Below are 10,501 nucleotides of genomic sequence, written 5' to 3'. Positions count from 1 at the left end.
TATGGTCAACTGATCTTTGACAAGGAGATGAAATCAGTGAAGTGGGGGAACGACAGCCTTTTTAAAAATGGTGTTGGCAAAATTGGAAAAATATCTGCATTCTTGACTCTTGTCATAACCATAATACCCAATCATATATCACTTTCAAACTGTTCTCTCCCTCATTTGTTTCAATGCAGTATACATAATTTATCCAGTCTCAGCCCAACCCTGATGTAAGTTCCGTTCTACAACAGTGACACTATGCAGTATTTGTCCTATTTTGACTAAGATATTTCACTCAGCATAATGTCCTTCAGGGTCACCCATTTTGAATAATATTGCATGAGTTCCTTGTTTTTCAATGCAGCATAGTATTCCATTGTGTGAATATTACAGAGCTTCTCTATCCATTCATTTGTTGATGGGTACTTAGGTTGTTTCCACCTCTTTGCTATTGTGAACAAAGCCACAGTAAACATGGGTGTACATATATCTGCCTAGGTGGAAGTTATGATTTCTTTAGGGTATATTCCCAGTAGAGGAATTGCTGGGTCAAATGGTATTTCTATTTGCAACTTTTTGAGAAAGTGCCATACAGCCTTCCATAGTGGTTGCACCTTTTTACACTCCCACCAACAGTGAATAAGGGTTCCAGTTTCTCCACAACTTTGCCAGCATTTGTTGTTTGCTGCTCTGTTAAATTTCACTATTCTTACTGAGGTGAGATGATATCTCCTAGTTGTTTTGATTTGCATCTCTGAGAGCTAGGGATTTTAAGCATATCTTCATGTATTTGTTGGCCATCTGAAAGTTTTCTTTGGTCAGGTGTCTGTCCATATCCTGTACCCATTTTTTAATTGGGTTATTTGCCTTTATCTTGCTGTGGTGCGCTAGTATTTTATAAATTCTAGGTATATATAAGTCTGTTATCTGATGTCAATACCGAATATTTTTTCCCAATCTGTGGCTTTCCTTTTTACTTTGTTGGAGAAGTTTTTAGATGTTCAAATTGAAAAAGAACAGCAAGAAAACCCAACACTCTGTAAAAAACCCTGAAATTATAAAAATTAGATCAGAAATAAATGATATTATAGAAAACAAACCAAAAAAAAAGCAATTGAAACCATCAACAAAACAAGGTGTTGGTTCTTTGAAAAGGTCAGGAAAATTGACAAACCATTAGCAAAACTAACAAAAGAAAAGAAGGAAAAGACACAAATAATCTGAATAAGAGATGAGACAGGCAACATCACAACAGAACCAACTAAAATAAAATCACTAACAGTAGAATATTATGAAAAACTATACTCAAAGAAATATGAAAACCTAGAGGAAAGGGACAAAAACTTAGATATGCACAACTTACCTAACCTGACAGAAACTGAAATTGAACATCTGAGCAGATTTACTACAAAAGAAGAAATTGAATAAGTAGTAAAACAACTTCCAGCCAAAAAAAGTCCTGGGCCGGATTAGTTTATAAGTGAATTTTATCAAACATTTAGAGACGAACTGTCACCAGTTCTACATAAACTATTTCAGGAAATAGAAAAAGATAGAATTCTCCCAGACTCATTTTATGAAGCAAACATATTCTTAATACCAAAGCCAGGTAAAGACAACACCAAAATAGAAAGCTACAGACCAATATCTCTTATGAACATAGATGCGTAAGTCCTGGTTTCCTCTTCCGAAGCACACTCTCCACTTTATTGTGCCTCAGCTCAGCTGTTACTCCCCTGGCAGTGCCTTCCCTAAAGCTCTCTTTCTTTCTATGATAGGCTCTTCTTCATGACAATGCTATTATTACAGTTATTGTCTGTTAGCATGTATGTTAGTGAGCACTGTTAGCTTAATGCTAAGGCATTACTCTCTCAACCCAAAGTTATGCAGTTCACAGCCACCAGCTACTCTTCATGAGAAAATGGGCAGTCTATTCCCATGGGATTTATAGCCTCTTGAAAATCTGTGGAAGGGTCAGTGGTCAGCTTTGAGTAGGTTTACATTGAACGGCACCCAACAACAACAGTGATAATTATTTTTCACAATGTTCAGTGACCACAGACTGTTTTGATCTCTTTGTTTATGGTTGTATCCCAGTGTTTAGCAAAGGACTTCCACATACTATGCTCTCATTTGACATTTGTATGAATGAATGCATTGAAAATTACACTTAATCTTGGGCTACCTTAAAGATACAGAAAGGTATTAATATAATGTATCGAATTATCACCATGTTGGTGCAGATAAGTGTTTCAGACTGTATGTTTGAAGGACAAAGGACTTCATTAATATCCTCAGTATCTCTGGAAGCTAGACAAGTCTTGGAAGGTAGGGGATGAGAAGGGGGGAGAGAGTATGAACTGAGGAAGGGAAGAGAGGGTCAAGTGAATGTTAATATGTTTTCACTCAAAACCATGTGTGAGTGTGAGTGTGTATATCTCTGTATCTCACTCACTTATTGTCCTCCAACAGGTTTTCAGAGCCAGTGTATGGCAGAGGAGAAGACTGACCATCTTTCTTCCTCAGAGCATCTGGTGGATTCAGTCTTCTGCCTTTGGATTATCAGTACAGTTCTCTTTTAGGCACCACTGTTTGTGTGTATAAATGTGTGTGTAAAACTTAAGACATTGTTTTATTTCAGATTCCCAAGCTATAAGAATTAGTCCCTATCTGCACATTTTGTGTTACTCATAAAATATAGAGAATCCTGAAGCCACACAGTTCAGGTCCACCAGTTAGTTGCTCTACAGGAGGAAGAAAAACAATCTCCTCTCATGCCATGAACTGCCTCTGAAAACTTGCTGGAGGTTCAGCTATGGATAATTTGCTACTCAGTGTTACACAGCAGCAACAACAACAACATCTTGCCTTCTGTGTTACTTAGAATTTTAGGGTTTGTTGTCTTTTTTTTTAAATCAAGTGAATGACAAAAGTTAGTGTGGGTACGTTCACACAATGGAATATTATGCAGCATTCAAAAACAGTTAATTTATAAAATACTACAGAACAAATCTCCAGCCACAGTCAAATGGATTGAGAAATTATGGTACGTTCACATACACAGCATGTAGGTGCAATGATTTTTAAAATCACTACCTAACTTGGGAGGAACTGCAGAGCATTATGCTAAGTGAACTAACCCAGTCCTGTAAGGACAGATACTGTGTAAGACCATTATTGAATAAATAGAAAGATAACTAGCAAAATGTGTATGAGGACCCAAGGGGTAAAGGGTAGGAGCAGAGGGGTGAATGTGGGCAGGGGTGTAATCATAGGGTCACACAATTTGATGGGTAGAGCAAAGGTTGGCTAAAGAAAAAGGAAAGATCTGGTGTGAAAAACAATGTCTATGGACTTTGTAGGTGAACCAGTATGAAATAAAAATTTTATATAAAATAATATTGTATAACCTGGATGAGTCTGGGAGACATGGAAATACCTCAATCCAAAGAGAATAAATATTGCATAGGACTATTGTTATAAAAAAATAGGATAGATAATAAACATTACATTGGAATGGGAGAAGGCAATAGATGACTACAAATAGTATGTATGGCAGTTGACAAAGGGAACAGATAATTAGATATGGTATATATGACAGATGACAATCTTGGACATGACATGCATGACAAAGTGAATTAGGGGAGGAGCGAGGGAGGAAAATGTTTATCAGTGAAGGAATGAAAATCCAGCCTTTCTGTAAACTTTCACAAAAGTCACACTTGAAAAAAATTAATGTGAATAATATAAAAGAAAGGATTAGTTCACCCTGGCATATGGAAAAGGTGAAAAGATCATGACGTGTTAGGATCCAGAGTCTGATTATTCACTAATCTTCTGTTTTTTGTTATAACTTGTTTGATCCTTAGGCTACGTTTCCTTGAACTTGAGTAGAGATTTCATAACATGTTATGCTGCTAACCAGAAGGCAGCAGTTCTAATTCACCAGCTGCATTGAGGAAGAAAGATGGCAGTATCTTCTTTGAACTTTTACACTCTCAGAAACGCAGTGGGCAGTCACAAGGAGTAACATTTGCCTCTTTGGCAGAGAATTGAGTGAGAACACACTACAGCCTTTCAGAGGAATCTCTAAAGTCTAGGTTCGTTTTCTAGATTGATTGTTTTTCTTTTTTTAGGTCCAAGTACATTGCATAGTCTTAATCATGCCCTTGAGGTGGGAGATTTTTTTCCCCCCCTCTTGAACCACATTAAAATTTTAGGCATCTTGTAAAGAAGGATAGTAATGGGTCTTGGGGAGATGATAAATTGAATTTACTAGTCTCCTATTAAAAAAGTAATAAATTAGTTGGGATATAAGCAGCATTGTTGTGAGGCTCCATCCACTTGACTGTCACTTATGACAGCCCTTTGAATAATAGATTGGAGCTTGCCCTGCCCACCATTCTTTGGAACTCTGCCATGCTCTGATCCCTTGTGGCAGTCACTGTGTTAATCCATGTCCTTGAGATTCTTCCTCCTTTTCACTGACCCTCTACTTTCCCAAGCGTGATGTCCCTTTCCAAGAATTGGTGCCTCCTGACAACTTGTCCAAATTTCACCATTTTGCCTCTAAAGCACACCTTGGTGGTAACTTCTCTAAGACAGGCTTGTTTGTTTGGTAGATGATGGGATATTCTGTACTCTTTACCACCACCACAATCCTAAGGCATCCGTTCTTCTTTGAACTTCTTCCTTATTCCATTTTCACATGCATATGAAGCAATTGAAAATACTATGGCCTGAGTCTGTGACAGTCTTTGCAATTGCTTGCTATCCATCAGAGAGTTGGACAATGACTAGGGATGATAGGAGAGTTGATACCTTTGAGCTGTGGTGATGGAGAAGAATATTTGAATATATCATGGACTGCTAGGTGAATAAACAAGCTCATCCTGGAGAGGTTGAAGCCAGGCTGCTCCTTGGAGACAAGGATTCTGAAGCTTCGTCTGAAATTCTTTAGACATGTTGCAAGGCGGGACCAGTCCTTCGAGAGGGACATCATGCTTGGGAGGGTGGAGGGACAGCACAGAAGAGAAAGACCCTCAATGAGATGGATTGATTCAGTCACCGGGGTAATGGAGATAGGTGTGTAGGAGACAGTAAGATTGGCAAGGAATAGAGCAGGGCTCTAGGGCTGTTGTACATAAAGTTGTGAGTTGCAGGCAACTCGATGGCCCATAACAACAACAGTGGCCTGGGTCCAGTGCATCTAAGTCTTAAGCTGGTGTCTTCATTCTTTTAGCATTTTAAATAAGTCTTTGGCAGAAGATTTGTTAAAGTGTGGCACATGTTTGCGTTTCTTGACTGTTGCTACTGTGGGTGTTGATTGTAGATCAAGATGAAAGGAGAACCCAGGACACTCCAATTCTTTCTCTATCATGATGTACCTATTGGTCAAGTTGTGAGGATGTTGTTTTCTTGATATGAAAGTGTAATCCATATCAAAAGAATATAAGCAACGAGTCTGAAAATTTATATGGGGGGCTATTTATATTTGAAAATGGTGTAATTATTTGTATATAGTTTTAGAAAACTCTAACTAGTTGTAAACTCAAAACTGCCATTGAGTCAGTTCTAGGTCATGGTGCCGTTTCATTGGATTTCTGAAGTTGTAGAGGAGACTGTTCATTTTCTGCTAAGGAGCCTGTGGTGATGGAGAAGAACCTTCTTAGATGTACGACTCTTTGATTAGAAGTGAAGTTTCCTATGAACTATGACACCAGAGTCTCTTTATTTAAAATCAACTCCTCCTTCAAGGAAAAAAACCCCATCCTACTATTCTGAGAAATCAGTGGGTCTAACTGGATATGTCTGAAATCATCAAAGAGGTAGTGATCTCTTACTGGTTGAAACTGGACTTCTTTTCAGGAAAACCCATTTGACTATTCTTAAGCTGGCAATGCATTTACGTGTTTATAAGGCTCAAATTGTTATTACAGATAAAGTAATGCTGCTGAAACAATTGTTCCGCTTTCCTCACCTTTGGCAATAATACCTGCTTTTCTATATGCCTAATAATACTACTCATGGGTAGGTATAAAAGCATAACTTTGTAAGAAGCTGACTGAGTGGCCATTACCACAGTCCTTGGACATGAACACCAATACTGTGATTTTCCTGGAAGATAAACTGGGTTCCAACAGTCTACTGATTGTGGTATGGTAGGAGTTCAAGCATAATTCCTGCTTCGACAGTTCATATGCTTATCACAAAAGGCAGTCTCTATGTAGAGATATCCAAATAAATATGATCGTTTACTGTTTACTTCAAGGTCAGTTGTTGACTTTGTTCTTTCAGCTCTTTAACAGATTTTGTGAGACCACTAAGTATACTAACATGACTATAAAAAAGGAATAGAGTCAAATCATAGATTTTAACATTTTTTTTTTAGATTTTAACATTTTTTATATTATAATCCCAAGTGTGATTTTTAACAAGTATTACTAATTGTCAAGTATAATAATTATTTGCCCTTGAGTAACAAAATATTTTAATTACACTTTCCATTTTGAGAAATTAATTTTGATGGCCATAGTAACCTTGATTCAGCCACAGTATCTCTAGCTCTGGTGGCCTAGTAGTCAGTACCTGTACTGTGGTCCCAAAGGCAAGCAGTTCAAATCCACCAGCTGGTCTGTGGGAGAAAGATAGGCATTCTCCTCCGGTGCAATTAAACAGCTTCTGAAAATCAGCTGGAGGGTTAACTGTGGGCTGGTTCTGACTTGATGGTGTACAACAACAATAACATCTCCTCTTTTCTTGAAGGTCATTTGATGACTTTGTCCTTTCAATTTTTAAACAGGTTTTAAGAGACCATTCACTATACTAAAAAAGTAAGAAAAAGGCAATAGAATCAAATCAGGGATGTAACTTTTTAAAAAATATTTTATTCCCAAGTAAGACATATAATCAATATCACCACTGTCAAGTATAGTAATTCTTGACCCTTGAGTAACAAAATGTTTTTATTAGACTAATAGTTATGAGGAATGAATTATTTGGACTTAGACTCAGCCATGACACATCTAATCAGGATTGACTCTTTCAATTCTGAAAAATTATTCTCCTTGACAACTTGATACAAATACAAGAACACACAACCATTCTTCATAATCTCGCTCATTGTTTGTTCATCTTTTGGAATGAACTAGTGTTTATTACCATGATGTTGATAGTAACAAAATAATTGATGGAATATCTTCTCCTAAAAATGATGTGACCAAGTTGGATTTTTATCTGTTAATGTTCAAAGGCTCTGAAATCTGAACACTCATCACATCATTATCATCACATAGACACCTCTTTTGTAACATCCTAAGATTTGGAAAAAGAAATGCTATCTTTAAAGAGGGCTCGACCACAGTTGTAACTCATTATTCATGTATTTGTCACCCTTTCCATGTATATTTACAAACCATGACTACACACCTGTGAGTCAGCAGCATGTTTTTACAGGAACCTCGTTGCGATTTCCTTGTGCTTGGTGGATACAATTATATTTCATTTCTTTAGTCCAGATAGATAGCACCTTGTCTTTCAGGGTACAGTTTATTTATTCAAATTAAATTTTAATTTTACTTGTAGATTTGATGAAATGCTTGCCCTGTGTTGATTTAGTCTTCTCAAATGTCCAAACATATTTTTTGTAGTTTTACACATCTCTCATGCATGAAAAATTGAGAATGTGATTGTTGATTTGCTGGAAATGAGTCATGCTCTGAAATCATCCAGATTCTTTTGTGCTGTTACAACCACGTAAGTGCTGTGAGTAGAGAAGAAAAATAGGTGGGGTGGCCTGAAAAGAAATGTGTTAAGTGGCAACAAGCTCTTTGAAATACAATTGTTAAGAAGGAATATCCGAAAAACAAGGTGAGTATTGCATACATTAGAAAAAGAAAAATCCCACAAAGCAAAATAGTTCTAGACTGTCTAGGCAATGCAGCATTCCCTAAGACATCTAGATTTCTAGTTTAGAAGTTGGAAGTTGTAGGGAGTTTCCCCACGAAGAATTTTGTCATTAGAACAGAGCACATTTTTAAGAAAAGTTACAGATTACTTTTTCTTATAACTCTAGCTTTTAACTATAAGAGTGCCAAAATATATTGTGATATTTTCTTATTAAGTCTGGCCTTACTTTAGTGAGAGGATAAGTAAACAATATAGATAATATTCATTAGTGAGACAGGCCTGGTGATTTAATTCTGAAAATTGAAAAGTGAACTCTTCTGGATCACGGTGACTTGAATTGCACTTTATAATGAGGTTGGTGCCAGACCACAGAGCACACCATTCCATTGTGTTTGGTGTCACAATAAATCAAAATTGCCTGTGTACCTCAGACCATTGTACATGTTCTTATACACCACAGGCCACCTATACATGTATATACAACTTTATATATGTAAATATAAGTAAGTAAATAATTATGCTGTTGTGTTGTGTACCGTTAAGTTGGAACTATTTATAGCTGCCCCTCGCGTGGGCTTTCAGAGGCAGTATGTATATATTTTGTTGTTGTTAGGTGCCATCAAATGGAGGATGACTCAGTGACTGTGTGAACAGCCAACCCGAACCTTTCTCCATCCTGTGCGAGACTCATCATCTCCGAGACACCTGACCCAATTGCTGAAGTCACTGTGTCAGTCCATTTCATTGAGGGTTTTCCACTCCTTCATTGACCCTCCATCCTTCCAAGCATGATGTCCCTTTCCAAAGAATAGCCTCACCTTGCTACTTGTCCAGATTATGAAAGACAAAGCCTCACCATCTTTGCCTCCAGGGAACAACCTGGTTACGGACATCATTACTCTTCAGTAATTTGGAGAGGTTCTTAACTGCATATTTTCACAGTATAATGTATCTCCTTATTTCCTGACTGCTGGAAGCTGCTGACTTGACAGTCCATGAGATTTCATTACTCTTCTCGAGCACCACAACTTAAATGCATTAATTCTTCTTCTGATATCCTTATTCATTGCCTATCTCTCTTATAGCCTCTGACACACCTGCCCCCATTACCTCAGTCACTGAATCAATCCATCTCATTCAGGGTCTTCCTCTCCTGAGCTGTCCCTCCTCCCTCCCAAGCATGACATCCCTCTCCAAGGACTGGTCCCTCCTTGAAACATGTCCAGAGTGTGTCAGATGAAGCTTTAGATCCTTGTGTCCAAGGAGCAACTGACTTACCCAATGCAATATGTCTTCTGATTTCAGTTCTCTCCATCTGTCGTAATGTTGGTTATTGACCCACTGGTGAGGACGTTTGTTTTATTGATGTTGATAATTCATACTGAAAGCTATAATCTTTGATCTTCTACAACAACCATTTCATAACCTCACCTTCAGCAAGCAAGAGTGTGTCGTCTGCATACACAGCTTATTGATGAGTCTTCCTTCAATACTGGTATCACAGTCTCCTTCATAGAGTCTGGCTTCATGAATTATTTGTTCAGCATATAGATTTGATAAGTATGTAGGAAAGATACTACACTTTTATGTATGTGTGTGTGTGTGTGTGTGTATGTGTATATACCCATAATGGACAGTTTTTGGTGGAGTTCCCAGATTAAAACAGGCTTGGAAGCAGGAGTGGCATCCACTACCAAAATAGCTTGCCTCTGGAAACTCTATGAACTTAGAAAAACAATGAGAGTTATACAAGTGTTCAGGCCTTTTGTTCATAGGGTTACTAACTATGAGTCGTCTATGACTTGATGGCACTTAACAATTTATATATATATCTCATATCTGTCGTGATGTTGCCTACCAGTCTAGTGGTAGTGTTTCTTTGATGTTGAGATGTAACTTCTGCATCAGATCTTTCAAGTCCTCCTCATTTTAAGCAAGTGAGGTTGCGTCATCTACATAGTGCAGGTTGTTGATGAGTCTTCCTCCAAGTCTAGGACCATCATCTTCTTCAAAAAGACCAGCTTCTTGAATGGTTTGCTGCTTATGGATTGCTTAGGTATGGAGAAAAAAATCTGACCCTGATGCGCATCTTTCTTAATTTTAACCATGAAGTGTTCCTCTTTCTGTTCACACAAAACCAGCACCCTTGATCTAGGTGCAAGTTTCATGTGAGCATAATTAAGTGTTCTGAGATTCTCATTCTCAATTTTAGCCATAATTTGCTATAATCTACATAGTGAAATGCCTTTGCATAGTCAATAAAGTACAAATAGACATTCTTCTGGTAGTCTTTGCTTTAAGCCAGGATCCATATGATTTCAGCAATTTCATATGTTAAAATCAATGGTGCCAAAGCCTCTTCTAAGCTCCTTTTGAACTTTTGACACCTCTCTGTCAGTGTACTGTTCTAGCAGTTTGTAGGTGATCTTCAGCAATATTTTGTTTGCATGTAATATTAATGATATTGTTTGGTAATTTCTGTATTATTTTGAATCACCTTTCTTTGGAATGAGAACAAATTAATATACATCTTTTCCATTTAATTGACCAGGCAGCTCTTCTTCAGATTTTCTGACATAGACTGGTGAGCAGGTTTGGGGCTGTGTTT

At 37.5% G+C, this 10,501-nt stretch overlaps 1 protein-coding gene across 1 annotated transcript in view; it reads left to right on the top strand.

The window, feature by feature from the left end:
• Positions 1-10,501, top strand: part of ZFPM2 (zinc finger protein, FOG family member 2) — a 608,205-nt gene that overhangs the window by 248,621 nt on the left and 349,083 nt on the right. The window lies entirely within an intron of this gene.

This window comes from Elephantulus edwardii, unplaced genomic scaffold (genome assembly GCF_000299155.1).
Source record: "Elephantulus edwardii isolate Elephantulus edwardi_28Jun2011 unplaced genomic scaffold, EleEdw1.0 scaffold00202, whole genome shotgun sequence".
Taxonomy (NCBI): Eukaryota; Metazoa; Chordata; class Mammalia; order Macroscelidea; family Macroscelididae; genus Elephantulus; species Elephantulus edwardii.
The sequence above is the reverse complement of the archived record's forward strand: the minus strand, read 5'-3'. Positions and strand labels throughout refer to the sequence as shown.